The sequence below is a fragment of the Dasypus novemcinctus genome, chromosome 14, assembly GCF_030445035.2.
Source record: "Dasypus novemcinctus isolate mDasNov1 chromosome 14, mDasNov1.1.hap2, whole genome shotgun sequence".
In the NCBI taxonomy this organism is placed as follows: Eukaryota; Metazoa; Chordata; class Mammalia; order Cingulata; family Dasypodidae; genus Dasypus; species Dasypus novemcinctus.
Window position 1 is genome coordinate 56,714,685 of NC_080686.1, and position 20,047 is coordinate 56,734,731.

Here is a 20,047-nt window from a genome sequence, read left to right on the forward strand (position 1 = left end):
CGGTTTATAAGGCGGCGGGCCGACCCCGGCCGCGGCTGTTCCGTGACGTCACGCCCCCGGCGGGGGGGGGGGGGCGGCCCTGCAGGCCGAGCGCCGCCGCTTCTCGCTCGCGCAGTTACTCGCCGTCCTGTGACGCCCTCTCCTTTTAAAACGTGACAGTTCAATCCCGGGCTTGCTTTGTCTTGTATTTTATGTTTACCGGCTGGAAACAGGAAAATGGAAAAATGCACTAAATGCCACTTAACTGTCGTTCCAGCGACACACATGCGAGCTGTCGGGATAAAGGACGGAGGAAGAGGCAGGTAGGAGTTGCCAGCCCAGCTTTGCCAAAAAAACTGGGGTGAGACCGGCGCGGGGAGACGGCCTACAGCAGGGGGCTGCCGCCAGCCGCGGTGGCCAGGGCGTGTGTTAGCCTCTTCGGGGCTCCTGGCTCCTTCTTTCTGGACTAGGGGTGGGGAAGGAGGGAAGCCCCGCACGGCTCTGAGTCCCTTGCTTGGCAGGCACCCAGAAAGAAGGGGCCAGGGAGGGGTGAGAAGAGGGGACAAGAACTTGGAAAGGGCAGTTTTGGGAAAATACCTCAATTAGGGACATAAGCAGATTGTCCTAACTATTGCCGGCCCTCCTCTGGGCCAGGATGCTGGGCGCCTGGATCAGGGAATTTCGTCAGCATCCCAGTCAGCAGCATCTCTGTACCAGGATCTCTGGCAGGCTGCGGCCCAGGCCTGGAGCCAGAGTCTCCCAGCCACGAGGAGGAACACTGAGCAGAGGCAGGCGCCCAAGTGCGCGAGAGGCTCCTGTGAGTAACGGGCGCAGGCGAGGAATAAAAACAGCAGTGATTACTGTTTACTGAATAGGTACTGTGTACTTAGTCTCTGCAAACCTTGGTTCTTAAAACAGTTCTGCAAGGTGGATATATTGCATCCCCCTATTCCATGGAGGAAGAAAATGATGCTCAGCTGGAGACCTTGCCCAATGTCACCCCGCTCCAGTAGGCGGCAGGGTCAGGAGTCAAAGCCTGGGTTGCTCGACCCTTTGCACTGCATCACTAGGAGAAGGATTCTGATGACCTCTTCTCGAGACATAGGCATTTCCCAGATGCTGTGTTTCCAACACATTCAACCACTTTTCCAACCAGCTTCATCTCGGCGTTGGCTGGCAGAAGGAAGCAGCCAAATGTCCCAGCGTCTATTTGAATGACTAGACTCTGCTCTGATTAGAATTTATATGGAGTCACAGTCAATTTTTAGTTACCCTCCAGGCAGTTATCTGCTTTGGGGATTATCCAAGTGACCATCCGCCAAGACGAGCCAGGCCCCAAGCTGGCCAAGATGGAATCCACAGAGGAATGAAAACTTATAGCACCTTTAGAACTGTATGTAAGGAGGCTGAGAACCAGAGAGATGACAATCAGTTAGTAAATGGCAGAGCTGGGACTAGAACCTGGGAATCGTAATTTCCTGGCCAGTGTCCTTCCTTCTAGTCTTAGCCAGGAGGGGATGGCTACAGAAGCAGGGAAAGGAAATGAGGGAGATGGAGAGAGGGAAGGGGAAGGAGACTCTCTCCATTTTAAAACACATGAAATTTGTGAATTGTCTACTTTTCAGCATTAGCCATGCTTTTTACATGCTAACCCTCCTACTCTATCAACTGGTCTCAATAGGAACTTTGAGAGTGAAAAGTAAGATGATAAATCAGAGTTCATGTAGCTATCATATCTCTTGACTTTACTTTTGCCCATTGATAAGAACCTAATTCTTCACATTAAAAAGAGTCTAATTCTGTGCCCAGGCAATCTACAGTGAACGATTTCTCATTGTCATATTTGAGAAACCCCAAAGCAAATGATCTCTGAAGACTGGGGTGGAAGAGAGGGTTTGGTTTTCAGTCCTTACCAATTCAACAAGTATAGCAATGATATGTTTGAATAAAAGAATATGCCTTCTTAAACTTACTGTCCCACAAGGAACCAGATGAAGGCCAATGAGAAAAACAACTACTTAGGGAAAGTTTCTATAAGAATGACAGTTAAGTTGGAGTTACTATTTTTTAGAGAGAAACCACAATTACATCACGTGGAAAGGCAGTTTGAGGGCCAAATCTTATCGAACATAGTCCCACCTACCTTATCCAGGATTCCATTTCACTGGGGACCATGTGAGGGTAAGAGCTGGGGAAAAAAGGTGGAATCAGTGCATTTGAGCAAGAGGCAAGTTCTAAAGGGGAAAAATTGGCAGGAATTATAGTTTCTTATTCATGAATTATTCTCTCCATACTCTTTTTGCCAGCATTTGAAGACTTCCTCAGGGTTGGGCTAAACTGAAAAAGCTATGAGTGAGCTAGGAGGCAGAATTCAAAGCAACAAAAATAACTAATATTTACTGAGCAACATACGTGGCTTGTCTCCACCCTCATCGCATCTGCAACTATCCATATTTTATGGATGACGATGCTAAGGGATGAGAGTGAATGACTTGCCCAAGGTCACAGAGCTAGGTGGCAGAGCTGACGCTCTCTGAGGCCACGGTCTTAACCACTGTTTTCTTTTGAGTGGGGGATACACGGCAGCCGTGTTCCCATGCTAGCCTCACCTCTTACCACTCCTTTCCTAACACCCCTCAAAAGGGGGGCTTTATCTGATTGGCCAGAGCCCATGACCCTCACTCGGCCACATTTTGCTAAAAGGTAGAGTCACTATACTTAAAGGCATGAGCCCAGGCTTTTCTCTTTTTCCTCATGGTTCTATGCCCTCAGTGAGAAAGTTGGAACTTGGGGTCCCTCTGAGGCCCTGACCACCTCCCTGTCACTGTCTCTCTCTCTGCATGCAACTGAACAACCAGGTCCCTTGATTTCCAGTGAGATGAGAATGAGGAAAGAGGTGAGGAAGGAGAAATAGAATCTTTGATCTCAGAGGCTTGCCAACCATTAATAAAATATTTTAAATTCTATCCTTTGAGAATTCTAGGGGAGGAGAGGTGATGGGTAGAGACAGGATCTTTACATATTATCCAAAAAGCTATAATGCTATGTCCTAAAAGCCACAAGCTCACACTTTTTTTTTTAAGATTTTTAAAAAATTTATTTCTCTCCCCTCCCCCCCCCCCCCAGTTGTCTGTTCTCTGTGTGAATTTGCTGCGTGTTCTTGTTTTTGCCAGCGGCACGGGAATCTGTGTTTCTTTTTGCTGGGTCATCTTGCCGTGTGTGCGGCACCATTCCATTCCTGGGCAGGCTGCACTTTTTTTCGCGCTGGGCGGCTCTCCTTACGGGGCGCACTCCTTGAGCGTGGGGCTCCCCTACGCAGGGGACACCCCTGCATGGCATGGCACTCCTTGCGCGCATCAGCACTGCATATGGGCCAGCTCCACACGGGTCAAGGAGGCCCAGGGTTTGAACCGCGGACCTCCCATGTGGTAGACGGATGCCCTAACCACTGGGCCAAGTCTGCTTCCCACAAGCTCACACTTAATCGTCAGTGTACCATAGTGCCTCACTGAGTCTGCAGACTTACTACAAGGAAGGTTGTGCTCTCCCAAGCCATGAAGTAAATGCTCCTCGATAGTAAAGGTGACCCCATCCACCCTGCCTCCCTTTTCCACCATCAAAGAAGACTTAGAGAACGGGTGCTGGGGACATACAACTTAGGGGTTGTTTTAGTGCTTTTTAAAATGTTTTGCATTTTAACAACCTTAAATCAGGCATGTGCTCTCCAGTCTCCCACTGTCCTACCACTCCTTATTGTCTCCACCCCAGCCAACTTTTCTCATTTATATTATCTACTTGGTCTCCAAAGGCATCTGACTTTGTGACCCCTGCATGGGATAAAGGAAAGAGTAGGGGATTTGGCAAGGCCCTTTCTCTTCTAAGACTTGTGATGCTGGGCGTAGCAACCAAATCCCAGAGGCCTTGATTTCTCCTCTGTTGTTCTGAGGACTAAACGAGCTACAGAATGTGGAATGCTTTGTTAACCACAGAGCACCCCGTCAATGTGAGTAATGATGATTATGACGCAGGAGCACAGGACTGGAGCTTGGCCACCTGCCCTCGGCTTTGCTGCCTCTTAAGCTACAAGTTAAAATAACCTGGTAGAATTCAAGGCACATGGGATGGAGTGAGGAAGGGTGGGGAATGTGCTCATATTAGATGTTACTAGGAAAAAATAATTAGCAAGGAGAGTGGGGTTAAGTTCTCTGTAAACAAACAAGGATATGGGGGCCAAATACCCAGCACTCCTAATAGGGCACCACCAACCACAGAAATACTCAAGGGAGGAGCTGGTGGGAGGCAGTGTGCATGGTGTAGGAGCACAAAAAGAACCACCCACCCACTCTGGGAAGTCTAAAGAAGGAAAGAATTACTATATGGAAAATCATTGCTTTACAGAGCCGGTGGGGGGGGGAATGGTTCCAATTGCAAACTCAAGAGAGGTCTGATTAAGAGAGAATAAAGACTGAAGAAATGATGGCTAAGAATAACCTCTCAACATCCAGAGGCTGCGAGATCCAGATGGCCTGCCCCTCCAGCTGCATCCTCCTTGAGACCAGCCCCAGCTTCCCATCAGACTCCTGCAGCGCAGATTTTTCCATTGAAAAACTTCTTAGCTAGCACCCCTCCCTCACACCACCAGCCCAGCCTGCTCCATGGCAGAGCTTGCAGGAGGCACTTGCTTCTAAACTCCTGCAGGGTAAGCGCAGAAGTGTAGAATGTATCGCAGAAACTGAGATGAACCTCCTGAGAAAGGATTTTCTGCCGGATTCCTTTTTTCATTTATTAAATAACAATTATTGCATACCTACTTTTGTCAAGACCTTTTCTAGATCATGGGGATAAAATCCTTACCCTCATGGAACGTATATCCAGGTAAGGGAAATAATAGGTAAATAAACAAATGTCACAGCATTCATTCATTCACTCATACTTTCTCTGAGCATACCACTCTTTAGCTGCAGTTCTCTCATCTGTAAAAAGGGGGTGATAATCCTGGAGAGGAAGTGTAAAGTAGGGGTCAAGGCCATGTCTACATAGAAGTCTGATGCTGCTGAGGTTGGTGAAGGTGTGGGGTAAGAGGAGCTCTCATGCTCTGCTGGTAGGAGTGTAAGTTGGTTGTATAGCCACTTTGGAGAGCAACCATCAACATCTAAGAGGGCATACTCTTTGTGACCCATCTTATGTATTGCAAAAGAAAACACACACAAGAATGCTCATCACAACACTGTTTGTAACAGCAATAATCAGAAAACACCTAGCTGGCCATTAGCAGGGTAATGAACAAAAGCATAGTGGTATATTTGTATAATGAAATATTATACAGAAGTGAAAATGAATGAATTAGATCTGCTTGTATCATCAAGGGTAAGTATAGATCATAATGGTAATGTGATAAAGCAAACTGCAGGACATCTACAGGGTAATAATTTGCATCATTTCTTTAAAGACACAAAAACCACACTACATATTTTGTGGTTAAGAACATATTTTGTAAAAGTATAAGAACATGGATGAGAAAATATATAGCAACTTCAGAATAAAGATCATCTTTGGGGAGAAGAGAAATGACAATTAGATTAACAGCAGAGTTCTCAAAAAGCAAGTAGTCTGTTGCATATAAGTTCAAAGTGCTTAGAGAAAGTAACTCTTAAATCTGGAATTTTATGCCCAGCTAAAATTAGTTGATCGGCAATTTGAGCTAAACAAATATTTATTAAGCACTTGTTACTAATAATATCCTAAGCCTCAGAGACACAGAGTTATATAAGACAAGAATCCTGTCCTCAAGGAGCTTAAAATATGGTGTTCCTTTTCCCAGGAATTACCAAATCCATGAGAAGATCATCTAAGGAACTGCTTTAAAAGCTTTGAGCCAATGTAGATTTGGTTTCCCAACCAATACCATCAGTGTTTTCTCTGGGGCCGCTTCCTTCAGCGACAGAAAGATCAATGAGACTATATAAATCTGAAGAGCTAAAACCAGCCTAAAGCAAAGGCTTTTAATTGGCCAAATATATTGGCACAAGACTTCAAGAAGGAATCAAGAAAAGCCAAAAGAGTGAACAGTGAATTGAGGGCACAAGCAGTTTCCACCTTTCATAATGGTTAGAAGTATTCCTGTTTGCCTGCTTAGCTCACTTAATCTCACAATTTTCCTAATTCTCTAAGTCTTTATTTAAACCATTGGATGGTTAAAAGGCAGCAAGACTGAATTTAACTTGCCCTGCAATGAATATTATCCAGAATTTTCTTAAAAGGAAAATGTATCTAGCCCTCAATGATTTTAAAAAAAAGTTATAAGCCTAAATTATTATTTTTAAGATCCCTTCATAATCCATTTAAAATTTGGCAACCATCTTTGACTCACCAGAATTTCCCTTCTTCTACATGATTTTTCTATAAAGGTACAGCTTCTCTAATTAAATCAATAAATAACCTTTTTGCCATCCTACCTCTTTCTTTCCGCTAGAAATGCAGGTCTGAGGATAGCTCCAGCCTGTAGCTACAGCCACCATCTTGAGACCATGAGGCAGCATTCAGATGATGGAAAGCCAATAGCCTGGGTCTTTAATGATACCAATGAGCTGCTGGACAATCCCTGGAGTCACCCTCCTCCAGATTTTGTGTTAGGTAAATAATAAGTGTCTTTATGTTTCGTTGTTAAGTTTTCTGTAGTTATAGCTGAAACTAACTGATAGCAGAGAGGTGAATTTAATTCTGTAAAGAAAGTAGGATAAAACTGAATTTGGCAAACCAAGTCATGTTCTTCAATCCAGCAAAACTAGCTATAAAGCTGGCATTTTGATCTCCAGCTGTCTCCTGAATCTAAATCTCAACTGTTAAGAGAACGTCAAGGTTTATCACTTCCTCAAACCCCAACTTATATGAAGGTGGGGATCATATATGATTTGTTTACCACTCTGAAGCCATTGTCCAGCATGGTCCTAGCTCATCCCTGGCATTTAATCATTATACTGAATGACTGAGTGAAGGGTGAGGTTACTTCCAGGTAGAGTGATTGAGAAGGACTTCATGGAACCGATACTTCAGATAAACCTTTGCATATAATAATACCAATAACATTAATGAGAATATCAACTAACAGTGTTGTCATCTTTCCATATTTCAGGCACTGTGAATGTGGATTATCTGTGTCAAGCCTCACAATTACCCTATGAGCTAGGTACTAGCATAATGACCAATTTATAGATGAAGAAACTGAGCCATAGAAAGTTTAATTGACTTGCCAAAGGTCATACAGCTAGAAAGCGGTAGAGCTAAGATTTGAACCTCAACCTCTTACTCCAGTGAACACAGATTTAATTCATGAAGTCATTGGAAGCCACCAATCTAACAAGTCACCTCAACAAACAGATATGAAATATACGTATTACATGCCAGTCTCTAGGAATACAAGGATATTTAAGAGACAGTCCCTAAACAAGATGGTCAGGAAGAAAAACTGTGCAATTAATATTAATAACTGAGCTTTATTGAGCAAGGTATTATGTTAAGTGATTTATATGTATCATCTCATTTAATTTTCACACCAACTGTATCAGGTTGTTATTAATACTACCCCATTTTACAAATTAGGAAACTGAGGCACAGAGATGTTAAGTAACATGGCCTGGATCACACAGTCCAGTGATGCAGTTGTGATTTGAAGCCAAGCAATCTGACTTCAGAGCCAGAGCCCTTTTACTCAAAACCATCACTGCACAGTGGCATGACAGGCACTGTCACAGAGGTGGGTATTCAGAGTAGTGGGGACAGCAAGATGGGAGTGACAAACTACATTTGGGTGCGTCAGAAAACTTGGGTCTGAGTTTTAAATATAGACAATGACAGATAAGTGTATGTGTGTGTATGAATGTGTATGTGTTCACATCCATTTTCTGTGCATGTGCACTCACCACCATGTGGATAGAATCTGGGATCGAGGAAGCATTCCAGACAGAAAAAAACATAATATGCAAAGGCTCAGAAGTATTCAGGGAGCTACAGTAATTTGGGGTGGTTGGAGAACAGGGGAGTTGTGGGGAGAGTGAGCAAGGGAGCCGGAAAAGTGTTAAGAGGTCCCAGAAGAATTCTGAGCTCGGGAGGGACAAAACCCAATTCTCTGTTTAGTCCTATTCCGGTATCTCAAAGTTCCAGCTGGAGCTCAGGTGACAGGGTAGGGTGAGGAGACAACCTCTCTGGGTGCAGAAGCCAACAAGGAGACGACTTGGGGGCCAAAGGGGAGCAGGAACCATGACATGCAGGGACATTTCCACCCTTTCCCAAACAAGGGGCAAGAGGTTCTCACAATTTTTATGAGACAGCAGCTCCATAAAATGGAGCTAAGAGGCTGGCAGGCTGCTGGCTGCTCTCCCAGTGGAGGAGCCTGAGACCCAGGAGGACCAGCCAGGCCACCCAGGAGGGACAAGCCTGCACGCAGCACCTCCCGCTGGAGCTGGGAGTGGTTTCCTGCCCAACACCAACCTCTGTTCACGGCTTCCACTTTCTCCCCCCCAACACCTTCTTCATTCCTCTCCACTTCTTTGTCTTCATCTGCATTATTCCGCTAAGCAATGCTTAGTGGAATATGAAATATGGCTTGCCCTCTGCCAAAGGATTGCCATTTATACCCAACAGAAGACAGCATGGTTGGATGAGGAACAGATGTTTCTGCCCATTAAAATTTACATAAAAACTATAAACATTTCTCTGACTTGTGAAATAAGTGGAAGCCTCCAAGAAATTGTGAAATCGTCCCCTCTGGGAAATTCCATAAGAATACAAGGGGCCTGGTGGCAACTGGATTTGCCATTTTTCTTTCAAAATTAAACCATTCTGGGGTAGGGAAAGGGAAGCCCCTTGAAAATGACACAAACACCCAATATTCCTATCTGTATTTCCCACACTAGAAATTCATCCCTTGAGGGTTAAGAAATTGCATAGTGAAAACGATCATCATAATTATTACTCTAAAGAATTCTATTAGGCATCCATCCATTTGTATGCTCAGGCTATGTAGTTTACTATGTTTGGTTTCAGGTTTTATGTTCTGTTTTTATACCTTCAAACTGCCAATGAGAAAACCAATTTATTCAGTCTTTCATTTAGTATATTTTGATTGAGGCCTATTAGATACTGGGCCTGGTGCTAGCTCCTAGGTACACCAATAAAAGTGATGCATACTCTTAAATCAATAAAGTCACACATTTCATACATTGACCCACATTTGACACCAAGTGTCTGTTCACCAGTACAACCAAGCTTCTTCAGCACGGAGGGGCAGGATCATAGTAGGACTTCAAACGGGGCAAGAGGAACCTCTGAACCTTAGAAACTAGCCTAGAAACTAAGCTTGCTCCATTCCTACTTAGATGGTCCCTGCCCTGTTAGGACACAAGACACATATAAAAGTTAAGGGTAGTCAGAAGACAAAACAGCAGAAGTATCCTCAACAGAAATTGGTATTTGGAGTTTGAAAAGCTCAAGAGTGGTTTCAGAGTCAAACATCCCACTATTCCAATTTTATGGAATTATTCTATGTCAGATTAACCAGATATATTGGTTTGTTAGACCCTTTTAGGTTGTAAGAAACTGGGACACACTCAGCCAGGGGCTTATTGTAAGAAAGGCAAGATACCATTTTGACAGCTGCCCTACTAGGCTTCCTAGAGAACACAAATCTCTTGCAGGTAACCACACCAGTTCTGTGTCCTCACTGAGATTCTTCTTGCAAAGGCTAGAAACTATTGGGCCACCTTATTTTTTCTTTTTAATGGTGGAAGAAATTATAAAAATACAGATATACTGTGGCCTGAAAGGATCTCTGTGAGGGCTCAAAGCCAGAAAGTGGAAAGCTATCAGAGGCCAGGATACACACTGACTCCGTCCTCTTCACATGGGCTCTCTTCACATGGGCTCTCCAAGGCAGCTTTCTCGGCATATCTGTTTCATTGTTTTCTCTTCACATACCAGCGTTTTCATCTCACTCCCACAGCCCTGTGTCCCTTTGCTCCAGCCAAAGGCAGGGACAGACTCTCTCTGCATCCCAATTTCAAAGTCCCAGGAAAGAATATATGCTTGGCTCAGCTTGGATGAAACTGCCATCCTTGGTCCAATCAAATGAGGTCTGGAAGGTGGAGTCAAGTAGCACAAACATGGGTGCCACAGAGAACCCTTAAGAGTGTGAAAGAAGGAAGTTCTCAGAAGAAGGGATTGTTGTGAGCAGACCACAAAAGGTGTCTACTAATCTCTGGCTATTTTGTCATCTCCCACCAAAGCTTTCTGCAATTCTGCTTTGCAGTGACTCACACACTGATAGTTTCTGTTTCTGCTCTACTCACTAGATTCTCCAATCTCTTATTCTCAACTTCTTGGTTTCAGCTTACCCATAGCTACTAGCGTTTCATGCCTTCTACTTACAGCAGTAAGTGGCTTCTGGGCCATTTTACCGCCTGCATCTCTCTTAGGGAATTCACACTCCCTAAAAGTATATTTGATTGGGTTGTCCAGTCAACCCCAACTGACCTGGAGCTCTCTTTAGGTCAGTCATCAATCCACTGGTCTATCAGTTGTGGCCAGAGTAATGTTCCAAGACTACAGAATATAAACCATGTGTAAAGAATTGTCTGCCTCTGCTTTTCCCAAAACAGCTATGGGCCTGCCAGTTGTCTTGCAAGGAACCATGATCTTCTAGCACTTCTGATTACAAAAGACTTGCCTCCCATCTCTAGCTACTGAATGAAGCAGAAAATGAGCACCTTAGGAATCTCTATGGGCTCTTTTAATTTTCAAACAGTAATTAGTTTATAATTTCATAACATTTAGTAGAATTATAGCTATACTATTCAGACTATTTTACCCTCAGTTGGTATCTTAATAAATTTTCTTCTCCTCACATACCTAGTTCTGAGAGTCTCAAAGTAAAATAGGACAACTGGTTGACGAATTAATGAAAAGACTTCCCACACGCTGCAAAATCACTAGGACCTACCACATAACTTCTTGATGACTAAATCCTTACGTCTTGGTAGTACAATTATGTTTCTTCTTGTAAAATCCTGTATAAATTAGTTGTTTAAACAAAGACAAGCAGTATAAAAGTATCTACTCTCTCTCCCACCACACACTGTAGAAATATGAGCTAATTAATATTACAACTTACAACAGCTCCATTCTTACTATAAATGAGGGGGAAATGTAACATATAAACATGAAGTAACAGGGAAGAATGTATCACTGTGAATAAAAGAATATATCACTCAGAGCCGATGGGAGTTTTAGAAAAAGGTACATCATGTTACACAAAGATCCTAAATATTTTGATCTCCTAGATACATGCCTAACTTTCAATTCATTTATGACCTAAAACCTCCAGTCCCTGGTGAGCACATCGCTATACAGAAGAAGCAGATCCCTAGCATGCCAAGTTCTCTTACTGTGAGTAGAGACGACGTCATCCTTGGTGCCTGCTCAGGATGGTGCTTCTTGACTGGGAAATCTCCATGAGGAGTATTGTGTTTTCTGACTGAAAACCATGGAATTGCGATTGCTCCTAAATGCCACTCAATAAAGATTCCCTTTGGGGTCTCATTTGCCTCCCAGAATTGTAAAATTATTTTTTACGTGTTAGTGGAGTGCAAAAGCATGATCCAACTTCATATACTCTTTTTTTTTTTAAGATTTATTTATTATTTATTTCTCTCCCCTTCCCCCCCCACCCCGGTTGTCTGTTCTCTTTGTCTGTTTGCTGCATCTTTGTTGTTAGTGGCACGGGAATCTGTGTTTCTTTTTGTTGCGTCATCTTGTTGCATCAGGTCTCCATGTGTGCGGCGCCATTCCTGGGCAGGCTGCACTTTGTTTCACACTGGGCGGCTCTCCTTATGGGGTGCACTCCCAGCATGCGGGGCTCCCCTATGCGGGGGACACCCCTGCATGGCAGGGCACTCCTTGCGCGCATCAGCACTGCGCATGGGCCAGCTCCACATGGGTCATGGAGGCCCGGGGTTTGAACCACGGACCTCCCATATGGTAGGCAGACTCTATCCAGTGGGCCAAGTCCACTTCCCTGTAATAAGATTTTAAAGGAAGCCAAACAATAAACTAACGAAGGTCATAAATTTTCTGCTTTTGGCTGAACTCAGGTGATTGGTTCTTTTTCTGGTCTCAGCTGGGTTTACTCGTGTGGCCACTGCCAGCTGACAGTTCAGGGAGGCTGGGCCTTATGACTGGGAGATGTGCTGGCTGACTGTGGGCCTCAGTCGCTCTACGTAGTCCCTGATCACCAAGGAGTCTAGCCTTGGCTTCGTCCCTGGCAGTAGCAACATTCCAAGAGAGCAACACTGGAAACTGCAAGGCCTGGAACTCCCACAGCTTGGAACCCTCACCATGTCTCTTGCCACCTTCTATTGGACAGAGTGGGCCACAAGGCAGCCCACATCAAGATGGCGGAAAATAGGCTGCATCGATCCAGGGGAGGTGAGGCAAAGTCCCATGCTCAGGGGCCGGCATGCAGGCATGGGAAGGATTCGTGACCACTCATTGCACTCTACACAGGCAAGAAACCACATCTTTACGAGCTCTGTTCTCCCTAGCACCTAATATAAATATTGGCAGGCAAAGAAGCTATTTCAAGTCTGTTGCTGTATGAATATTCAAGTCTTTAGAAATATTGTCAATGAGTTGCCAGCTCGGTGAAAGAGGACTTTCAAAATTAAAAGTGCCAATGCTTTTAAAAAACTATGGCACTAACATCTTGACCAACTCTACTCTTATACCTTCATCCTTCCCTTTTTATCTACTTATGTTGGGATGAAAACTTGTTTTCCCCAAATAACTAAACTGGGATAAGACTAATGTTAACATTTTCTTGAAAAATTGTTCTAGCGTTCTATACTTCTAGTATCATCAAAACAATTCTAGATAGTATTGTATAAACTGCTAATAAATATAACTCTACAGTTCTGCCCCACACCATCGGGAGGCATACACAACCACAATCCATAACCAGAAAGAGTACAGGCATGCTTGTAGCTCATCACAAACAAACCGGGAGCCCATTCCACATAGTCTGTCTCAGAAAGGAACCCAAAAATGACCCCCTTTGCAATTCTCTTTTGCCCTTCCTTTTCCATATACTTGCCCCTCCTTCCTCATGAGAAGGTAGCCCAAGTTTGTAGCTGAGTAGTTTTATCACCCTTTTTCCCACCTCTAGACCTTTGGGGAACCAACAGCTGTCCTTCGTTTTGTACACTATCCCTTTCAAGCTGGCATTGTTTCTACAGGTATAAAATTCTTGAGACCCTTTTGGGTGTCTCTTCTATATCACAGGGATTTAATTCACTAGACAAGAGGCTTGTCCACAGGTCTTTCTTAGGTAAGCCTGTATCTGTTTTTTACTTTTGCTGAAATGACTGAGGGACACATTAAATTTCCTAGATGCTCTCTGATTTGATCAAGGGTCTCTGTCGCTTCGTGCCTTTTTGTGATTGAATACTCTGATCTTTTGCTCTTTCTAAAGGATTAGCAAAAGGTCGTACAGCCATATTCTCAGCTTTTTCTTTAGAAAGTACTTTCTATCAACAAATCTCTTAATTTTAGCATCTTCCACACCCTGAATAGGTTGAGGGTTTCTCAAATCAAGTCCGGGAGTCTTCATCAGCTATGTCCTTAAAGTCCAGGGGTCTATTAATCATCTGTTCACAACCAGTTAGGTATTCTCTAAGGCAAGTCTTCTGAGTCCTCACCAACAGATATTGTAATATCCATATTTCCCTATTTCTACCAACAGTCTGTCCAAGGCAAGCTAAGCTTTCTTTTTTTTTTTGGGGGGGGGGGAAGAGTGGGGTGGGTGGCAGTGGTAGGAATGATGTATTTCAAAATTCTTCCAGTTTCTGCCCACTTCTTAGTTTCAAAGTCACTTCAACATCTTTAGGTATTTGTAATAGGACTATCCTGCTTGCAGGTACCAAAATCTTTTGTTTTGTTTTTTTTTGTTTTGTTTGAGATACCAGGCTGGGGATTGAACCTGGGACCTTGTATGTGGGAAGCCAGCACTAACCACTTAGCCACATGGGCACCCCCAGATTGGTTTTTTCATTTGTTTGCTTGTTTTTGTTTTTAGAAGGCACCAGGATCTGAACCCAGGACCTTCCATGAGGGAAGCAGGCGCTGAACCACTTGAACCACATCCACTCCCATGTGTTTTTCTATTACTGCTCTAACAAATTGCTGATTTAGGCTAAAACAATGCAAATTTATCATGCTACAGTTTTATAGGTTGGAAGTGGCACAGGTTTCACTGACTAAAATCAAGGTGTCAGCCAGGCTGCTTTCCTTCCTGGAGTCCCTAGGGGAGAATCCATTTCCTTGCCTTTTCCAGCATTCCTTGACTTGTGGTTGCCTTCCTCTACCTTCCAAGCTGGCAATGGCAGTTTGACTCTCTCTTATATCACGTCTCCCTGACTCTCCTTTCATAGTCACCTCTCTCTATGACCACAACTGGGAAAGTTTCCCTATTTTTAAGAACCTGCCCAAATAATCCAGGATAATCTCCCCATCTCAAGATTTGCAACCATAATCATATCTGCAAAGTTCCTTTTGCCATGTAAGTTTCCAGGGATTAGGAGATATATATTTTTGAGAGACCATTACCCTGCCTACCATAGAAAGAAATTACAATCCTGTCTAAGTCACTCTTATTTGGTCTTTGCAACAACAAACAAACTGGTATTCTAAATGACATAATCCTCCTGTCCATTTTCATGTTTTTGAGTGGCATTAGGACCAACCTTTTAGAGTGGTGTCTATAAGGCAGGACATGGTCATGGATTATTGGGAAGGAAAGATAATAAACTGTAATAATCTAAGTGTACCTCCCTTATTGTAAAAGTTTCATGAGATCACAAATATAAATACAATTGCTGGGAAACAGATGTGGCTCAACCAGTTGAGCTCCCATCTACCATATAGGAAGTCCAGGGTTTGATGCCCAGGGCCTCCTGGTGAGGGCAAGCTGGCCTACATGGCAAGCTGGTCCACACGGAGTGCCAGCCCACATGGGAAAGCGACCCTGCATAGGAGTCCTGCCCTGTGTGGGAAAGCCACCCCGTGCAAGAGTGCTGGCTGACAGCAAGATGACACAGCAAGAGACACAGAGGAGAGAAAATAAGAAGATGTAGCAGAACAGGGAGCCAAGGTGGCACAAGAGAGTCATCATGTCTCTCCCACTCTGTAAGGTCCCAAGATCAGTTCCCAGAGTCACCTAATGAGAATACAAGCAGACACAGAAGAACACACAGTGAATGGACACAGAGAGCAGACAACAGGGAAGAGTGGAATGGGAGGGGGAGAAATAAAATAAATATTTAAAAAAATAAATACAATTGCTGTAAACTGAATGATACTTCCAATAATCTAGGAGAACTTGCTATTAGAAGATCATTTGTAAAGTGAAACAACACTTTGTAAAATGAATAAATATCTCCTAATATACCTCTTCTATCCATATTTTTATACTTTTTTTAAAGATTTATTTTCCTTTCCCCCACCCCTGCCCTGCTATTTTTGCTGTCTGTGCCCATTCGCTGTGTGATCTTCTGTATCTATTTCTCTTTTGGTCTTCTCTTCTCATCTTTCTCCCCTAGGATTCACTGGGATTCAATCCTGGGGACCTCTGATACAGAGAGAGGTTCCTTGTCAATTGTGCCACCTCAGTTCCTGGTCTCTGCTGTACTTCACCTTGATTCTCCCCTTCATCTCTCTTTTGTTGCATCATCATCTTGCTGTGTGGCTCACTTGCTCAGGCACTGACTCACCACGCAGGCACTGGCTCACCATACAGGCACGCTTTCTCTTTTTTTTCACCAGGAGGTACCAGGGATCAAACCTGGGTCCTCCCATATGGTAAGTGGAGGCTTTATCACTTGAGTCACATTGGCTTCCCTTTTTACACTTTTTAACTAATGTAGGAGATACGTTTAACTAATGCAGGAGATACATAGTTACTCTATTTTGGGGTGTCTATAGGGCACTAAACTTTAGGTGTTTTACAAAGCTCAAAAGATTTTTTTCTTAATAGAGTATTGTTTCAGTTTTCTCATTGTCAAAGAAAATACAATGTAATGGGTTGGCTTAAACAATGGGAATTTATTGGCTCACGGTTTTGAGTTTAGGAGAAATCCAAATCAAGGCATTATCAAGTCGATGCTTTCTTTCCAAAGACGGACATTCTGGGCTGGCAGCGGGAGATCTTTGGTTTGGTTTTTCCATCCCATGGCAATACACATGGTGGCCTTTCCAGGCCTCACCCTTCTCCTTTGGATTCCATTGACTTTCAGCTTCTGGCTGCTCCTTCTGTGACTTTCTATCTGTCTGAATTTCATTCCACTTATAAAAGATTCCAGTAATAGGATTAAGACCTGTTCTGATTGAGGTGGGCCACTCCTTAACTGAAGTCACCTCATCAAAAAGTCCTACTGACAAAGGGTTCACACCCACAGGAATGGATTAAGTTTGAGAACATGTTTTTCTGGGGTACGTGCAGCTCCAAACCACCACATGTGTGTAATGTGTGTTTCTTTACTATTGAGAATATCCAGCTCTGCTAGAAAAGACAAGAGAAACAAGCAGGGATGAAACCCTTAAGAAATGCTGAAAATATAAATTGTAAACTACATGAGATATAGATTAAACTCATAGAATGTGCTAAACACAGATAATGAGTAAACAAGTAGCTTGTGAGAATTCAGCAGGATTCTTTTTTTTTTTAAAGATTTATTTATTTATTTATTTAATTTCCCCCTCCCCCGGTTGTCTGTTCTCTGTGTCTTTTTGCTGCATCTTGTTTCTTTGTCCGCTTCTGTTGTCGTCAGCGGCACGGGAAGTGTGGGCAGCGCCATTCCTGGGCAGGCTTCACTTTCTTTCGTGCTGGGCGGCTCTCCTTACAGGTGCATTCTTGCGCATGGGGCTCCCCTACCTGGGGGACACCCCTGCATGGCAGGGCACTCCTTGCGTACATCAGCACTGCGCATGGGCCAGCTCCACACGGGTCAAGGAGGCCCGGGGTTTGAACCGCGGACCTCCCATGTGGTAGACAGACGCCCTAACCACTGGGCCAAGTCCGTTTCCCCAGCAGGATTCTTAAGATACATTAAATGCAAGAGTTAAGTAAATCAATAATCTGTCGGATCTATTAAAAAGAGCTACAAAAATATGGAATACATGCAAGAGCTTTATTGTTACATAAAAAGAGGTGGAAAGACTATCATAAGGTCATAAGGTACAATTATACCACCTTTGAGCCCAAAGCCCTTTGCTGGCTTCCCTTGCTCTTAGCATAAAGATCATGATTGTTTTTGTTTTTGTGTTTAAAGATTTATTTTTTATTTATTTCTCTCCCCTTCCCTGCCCTCCCCTCCCCTCCCCCCAGTTGTCTGCTCTCTGTGTCCATTCGCTGTTTGTTGTTCTATGCCATTTATATTCTCGTCAGCGGCACCAGGAATCTGTGTCTCTTTTTGTTGCATCATCTTGCTGTGTCAGCTCTCCATGTGTGCGGCGTCACTCCTGGGCAGGCTGCACTTTTTTCGCTCTGGATAGCTCTCATGAGGCACACTCCTTGCACATGGGGCCCCCCTATGCAAGGGATATCCCTGCATGGCACAGCACTCCTTGTGCACATCAGCACTGCACGTGGGCCAGCTCACCACATGGGTCAGGAGGCCCTGGGTTTGAACCCTTGACCTCTCATGTGGTAGGCGGACACTCTGTCCGTTGAGCTAAATCCACTTCCCATGATGTTTTAAAAGTTTCATAAGTCTCCTGTCTCCTTCTCCAATCCCACACCTTCCTCTTTCCTGCTGCCTCTCTTTCTACTCTGCCCTCCTTCCCATTGCTAGAACATGCCAAGCTCTTTCCTCCCTTAATCCCTAGGTACTGGTGCTCTCTTGGAACCCTCCTTTCACACCTCCAAATAAATTCTTACACGTCTTTAATGAGATGGAGCCGTCACTTGCCCAGGGAAGCCCTCAACCACTGAGGCTGAGGAGGTCCCCTGGTGTTTACTCCCTGGAACTTCTGTATTTTTCCTTCTTAGGGATTACCATAAATTGAACAAATACTTATTAATACTTATTAAACCTTCATTGTGCAACTAGGCCCTGTGGATACAGCAGTTAAACCAAAGCACTGCTCTCAGAGGTTTATATTCTACTGCATTAACTTATATGATTTAAAAAATAATAATGTCCATGTAGCAGTTTGATATGGTTATGAATTCCAAAAATAGACATTGGATTATGCTTGTAATCTGATCTGTACCTGGGCATGATTGAGTTATGATTAGGGTGTTGAGTCCCCACCCCTTGGTGAGTGGGAACTCACAGATAAAAGGCATGGCAAATAACAGATTTGAGGATTTCTGATGCTGGAGTTCTGATGTTGGAGTTTGATGCTGAACATTTAAGCTGGAGCCCCAGGAAGTAAGCTCCCAGAGGAAAGAGAAGCCAGTCCCAGGAAGAAAGGAACCTTGAACCCAGAGAAAAGCAAGCTCCAGGAACCTAGGAACCCAGGAAGCCTGAACCCTCACAGATGTCGGCAGCCATCTTGCTCCAAATAGACTTTGGTGAGGGAAGTAACTTATGCTCTATGGCCTGGTATCTGTAAGCTCCTCCCCCAAATAAATACCCTTTATGAAAACCAACCAATTTCTGGTATTGTGCATCAGCACCCCTTTGGCTGACTAATACTGTCCACCTCTTCTTCTAGTCTATAAACTCCATGAGGACAGGCACTATACTGGTTTACTCACTGGGATAACTCCGGTTCCTGCGCTGTGCCATTCCATGTACTGCCTTATTATCTTTGAACATCACATGGCCCCAAAGTCCTAGCCTTGAGTTCCCCTGCTCCTGCCAGATATGCTCCGACCTACCTGGAAAGGTTCCCCACCAGGCTGGCCGTTCTATCAGCTGGACCAGCTGCTCTTCTCCCCACCCCCAATCCTGTCCTCAACCTGATGGGTTTCACCTCCTTGCTAGCACATGGAGTTATTCAAGCAAGCCAATCACATCCTCCTATGGGAGCCAGGGGTCACCCTCTCATAGCCCCAACTGTTCTCAGGAGGAGGGTGCGGTGTCCTCCTCCCACCAGGCTGTGAGTATATGTGACTGATAAACAGCTTCCAATCACGTCTGTCCAGTACCGGATGTCGCTTGTCGGCCATCTTGGACTCTTGAGAGTGAGGTACCCCTCCTTCACCAATGGCATGAAAGGAGATGGTCAGAACACAGACACAGAGCAGGTGCCTAGTAAACATTTGCTGAAGAAATAAACGCACCCCTAGAGTGAACACCCTTTAGCACAGATCATAGCTAACCACTAAAAGCTGGTTTCTACCCCAGATTCACAATTTTTCTAGAGCCCTTGTGCTTAAGGCAATTAGAAGAGTAACTTTCACATTGCTGACCCTTCTGAACAATAGCTTCAATTTACACCACAGTTTGCAAAGTGCCTCTTTATATTGTCTTTCCAACAACCATGTGAGGGAAGCAGAGGCAGTATTTCTAGCCCCAGTTTCCAGATGTGGAAACTGAGGCTCAGAGACCACCTAAAGCTCACACACTAATAAGCCATGAGGCAGGGCTAAAATCTTAGGTCTACTGATTTTCTATCTCTAAAACTCTTCCAAACTACCTCCCTTCTCTAAAGATAAAATCTTTTTCAGTTGATTGTTTACAGATTTTAGTTCTTTATTTTAGTTTCTTTTGGGAGATGAAGGAAGTTTTCCTTTAGCAGCACAAGAGTCAGGGAAGAAAATAAATGGGGAGAGGTCTGTCGGCAATGAGCGTGACACCACTGGCAGAGGATAACGGGGATATTATGGTCTACGGAGCTCCAGCTGGTAGAATCAATGTAGCTTTAAATAAAGAGTAAGTCTTCATTCTGTCTTGAGCAAGGAAAAGCCTGGACATGGCAGGGGCTTAGTATCTGATTTTCAACAAATGTGGACGATTTGCCATGAACAAGGAGGCCTTAAAATCAACAGTCCCTAAAAGTATTCAAAGAAGTTGAC

At 44.0% G+C, this 20,047-nt stretch overlaps 1 long non-coding RNA gene across 1 annotated transcript; it reads left to right on the top strand.

Annotated features, from left to right (window-relative positions):
• Positions 1-37: 37 nt before the first annotated feature.
• Positions 38-18,676, top strand: LOC139436409 (uncharacterized). The gene is made up of 3 exons (XR_011645650.1): positions 38-302; positions 6,452-6,612; positions 7,112-18,676. It is a non-coding gene; the product is annotated as an uncharacterized lncRNA (long non-coding RNA).
• The last annotated feature ends 1,371 nt before the right edge of the window (positions 18,677-20,047 follow it).